This window comes from Chrysochloris asiatica, unplaced genomic scaffold, assembly GCF_000296735.1.
Source record: "Chrysochloris asiatica unplaced genomic scaffold, ChrAsi1.0 scaffold00222, whole genome shotgun sequence".
Taxonomy (NCBI): domain Eukaryota; kingdom Metazoa; phylum Chordata; class Mammalia; order Afrosoricida; family Chrysochloridae; genus Chrysochloris; species Chrysochloris asiatica.
In genome coordinates, this window is record NW_006408740.1 from 1091053 (window position 1) to 1095515 (window position 4463).

General features: G+C 40.6%; 1 pseudogene; it reads left to right on the forward strand.

Moving 5' to 3' along the window:
• The window catches only part of LOC102830155, a 7541-nt pseudogene extending 3083 nt beyond the window's left edge, over positions 1 to 4458 (forward strand).
• Positions 4459 to 4463: the final 5 nt, after the last annotated feature.

The following is a 4463-nucleotide window of genomic DNA, read 5'->3' on the forward strand; positions in this document are numbered from 1 at the left end:
GTCTCTTCTGACATCCATTTTGACCTTTTCCTTCTTCTCAATGACCTTTTGCTTTCTTCATATATGATGTTTTTGATGTCATCCCACAACTCTTCTGGTCTTCAGTCTTTAGTGTTTAATGCATCAAATCTGTTCTTCAGATGATCTCTAAATTTGGAAACCTCTCACTCCCTAACCTCAAAATTTACTACACAGCCTCTGTGGTCAAAACAGCTTGGTACAACAAAAGATATTTAGATTAATGGAACAGAATCGAGAACCCAGAAGTAAATCCATCCACATACGATTAGATGATCTTTGATGAAAGGCCAAAACATGTATGTATATATATATAGGTCTTTAATCCACATTGAGTTTGTTTCTATATTTTTGTGAGAAACAGGTCTTGTTTCATTCTTCTGTAAATGTTTTACAGTTTTACAGCACCATTTGTTGAAGAGACTATCTCTTCCCCATTTGATGTGTTTTTATCAAAGATCATCTGACCATATGTGGATGGATTTACTTCTGGGTTCTTGATTCTGTTCCATTAATCTAAGTATCTTTTGTTGTACCAGCCTGTTTTGACCACAGAGGCTGTAGAGTAAATTTTGAGGTTAGGGAGTGAGAGGCCTCCAACTTTGCTCTTCTTTGTAAGCAGTGCTTTTCTTATCTGAGGTCTCTTTACTTTCCATATAAAGTTAGTGATCATTTTTTTCCATCTCTTTAAGGAATACTTTTGGAACCTGGATTGGAATTGAGTTGCAGCTATAGATTGCTTTGGGTGGTGTTGACATTTCACAATGTTAAGTCTTCCTATCCATCAGTATGGTATATTCTCCTACTTTTGTAAGTATGTTTTGATTTCTGATAGTAGTGTTTTGTCGTTTTCTTTATATTGTTAAGTGCCGTCGAGTCGGTTCCGACCCATAGCGACCCTGTACAGGGTTTCCGAGGGTGTAAATCCTTACGGGAGTAGAAAGCCTCATCTTTCTCCCGCGGAGCGGCTGGTAGTTTCGAACCGCTGACCTTAAGGTTCGCAGCCCGATTCGTAACCACTACGCTACCAGAGCTCTTTCTTTTTCTGGCTAGCTTTATTCCTAAATAGTTCATCTTGTGGGGATGATTGTAAATGATATTGCTTTCCTAATTTCCTTTTCAAAGCTGGTTTTATTACTCAAGAGGAATACATCTGATTTTTTGCATAATGATCTTATAGCCTGAAACTTTGATGGATCTTTCAGTAAATTCCAATAATTCTCTTGCTTAGTCTTCTGGATTTTCTATGTATAGGACCATATCATCTACAAATAGAGAAATTTTACTTCTTCACTAATCTGGGTGCCTTTAATTTCCCTTTCTTGCCTTTAGCTCTGGCTAAGACCTCCAACACAATATTGAATAGGAGAAAAATAAAGGGCATCCTGGTTGGGCTCCTGTTTACAAAAGGAATGCTTTTGGTTTCTTTCCACTGAGAGTAATGTTGACTGTTGGATTTGTATAAATGCTCTTAATTATGCTGAGGAAGTTCCCTTCTATGTTATTAGTGTTTTTATGAGGCATGAATGTTGGATTTTGTCAAATATCTTTCCTGCATCAATCAATATGATCATGTGTCTCTTTTCCTTTGTTTTATTTATATAGTGGATTATATTGATTATTTCTCTAATATTGAACCATACTTGCATCCCTGGTATGAATCTCACATTGGTTGTGATGTTTTCTTGGCTTTTGTTTTTTGGGTTTTTTTGATATGCTATTGAATTCTATTGGCTATGATTTTGGTGAGAATTTTTGCATCTATTCTCATGGGGAATGTTGGTCTATAATTTTCTTTTCTAGTTATTTCTTTTCCTGGTTTTGGTATAAGGGTTATGTTTACTTCATAAAATGTATTTGGAAGTTTTGCATCCTTTTCTAAGTTCTGGAATAGTTTTAGTAAAATTGGTGTCAGCTCTTCTCTGAATGATTGCTAGAATTTATCAGTAAAGCCATCTGTACTCAGTTTTATTTTTTGTTGGGATTTTTTTAATGACCTGATCAATTTCTTCTTTTGTTATACATGTGTATAACAGACAATATAACTGTATACAGATGTATAATGGAGTCCTGGTGTGGCACTGTGGGTTAATGCACCAGATTGCAAAGCCGTTTGAACTGCAAGGTTGGTGGTTCAAGCTCACCAGCTGCTCCTCGGAAATCCTATACAGGGTCGCTATGGGTTGGAACCGACTCGACAGCCCTTAACAACAACAACAACAGTCTGTATAGTAGATTGTATAACTACTTCACTCTGTTTTAGTTTAGATAGGTTATGTTTCTCTAAAAATTTGTCCATTTCTTATAGATATCTCAAATTTATTGAAGTACAATACTTCATAGTATTCTATTATTATTAATCTTTCTATTTCTGTTGGTTGTGTTGTAATATCACCCACATCATTTCTTATGCATGTTATGTGCTTCATCTCCATTTCTTTCGTTAGATTTGCCAATGGTTTATCAATTTTATTAATCCTTTCAAAGAACCAACTTCTTGTTTTGCTGATTCTTTCTATTGTTTTTCTGTTTTCTAATTAATTTATTTCTGCTTTAATGTTCATTATTTTTTTTCTTCTGGTGGGTGTAGACCTACTTTGCTGCTTCTTTTTATAATTGTTGGAAATGTTGTATTAATGTGCCAATTTGGGTTCTTTCTTCTTTTGGGATGTGTATGTTTATTGTTAGAAATGGTCTTCAGAGCACTGATTTTGCTGTGTTCCAAAAGTCTTAGTATGTTGTGTTTTCAATCTCATTTGAGTCCAGGAACATTTTCATTTCATTTATTATTTGTTCTATTACCTAGTTGTTTTTAAACAGTGTGTTGTTCGATTTCCATGTATTTGACTTTGTTTTCTTGATCTTCTTATTGATGACTTCTAATTATGTAGCAAGGAGCTCTGGTAGCATAGTGGTTACGAGTCAAGCTGCTAATTGTAAGGTCAGCAGTTCGAAACTACCAGCGATTCCGCTGGAGAAAGATGAGGCATTCTGTTCCTGTAAAGATTTATAGCCTCGGAAACCCTGTGCAGGGTCGCTATGAGTCGGAACCAACTCCATGGTACTTAACAACAACAACAATTACATAGCATTGTGATTTGAAAAGATGTTTGTACTATTTTAATGTTTATAAATTTATTGAGGATTGCTTTGAGGCCTAACATATGATCTATTCTGGAAAATGTTCCATGTACACTGAAAAATATTGTGTAGTGTGCTGTTACGGATTGAGCGTACTGCATAAATCTATGATATTAAGTGGTTACTTGTGCTATTTAGCTCTCCCGTGTCTTTGTTGTGATATTCAGTCCTTCACCGAAAGTAGTGTATTAAAATCTCCTAGCGTAGTGGTTACGAATTGGGTCTCAAACCGCAACATCAACAGTTCGAAACTACCAGCGGTTCCGTGGGAGAAAGATGAGGCTTTCTGCTCCTGTAAAGATTTACAGCCTCGAAAACCCTGTACAGGATCGCTATGAGTCGGAACCGATTCCACGGCACATAACCACAACAACAACTACTACTGATATAAATCTACAACGCGTGAGCACAGGGCCTACCGAGTGGTGGTGGTGTCGGTTGCGGGAGCAGGATGCTTCATCTCTCTCCTGTGCAGGGACTGCTCGGCTTGAATTACCAACCTTGGCGGTATCACATTCACAACTTTCTCCTGCTCCACTGACACCCCAAGACCCGTACCATAGACATCCAGCACCTACTGGGTGGCAAGACCGGGAGTGGGGGCGTAGCCTCCTCCTCCCAGAGCCACCGCGACCCGACCGCAGAAAGAGCCTGAGGCAGCTGGCCCTGGAGACCATCGACATCAACAAGGACCCATATTTCATGAAGACCCACCTGGGCTCCTATGAATGCAAGCTCTGCCTGATGCTACACAACAAGGGCAGCTACCTGGCGCACACCCAAGGGAAAAAGCATCAGACCAACCTGGCCTGGCGTGCTGCCAAAGAGGCCAAGGAGGCCCCAGCCCAGCCTGAGCCCGAGAAGGTCAAGGTTGCGGTGAAGAAGTTTGTGAAGATCGACCGCCAGGGCTACCAAGTGACCAAGCGGAGGGACATAGAGGTGGGGCCGCAGAGCCTGCTCTTCAAGATCGACTACCTGGAGACTGCCGAGGGCATCATGCCGCAGCACCGCTTCATGTCTACCTATGAGCAGAGGATTGAGCCCCCAGACCGGTGCTGGCAGTACCTGCTGATGGCCACAGAGCCCGAGATCATTGCCTTCAAGGTGCCCAGCAGAGAGATCGAGAAGGCTCAGGGCAAGTTCTGGACCCACTGGAATCAGGAGACCAAGCAATTCTTCCTACAGTTACACTTCAAGATGGATAAGCCCCCTGCACCACCCAGCCTCCCTGCCGGGCCTCCGGAAGTAAAATGCCATCCCCCCCCCTAACCCCCCATGAATGGCCTGCCTCCGCGGCTACCTCT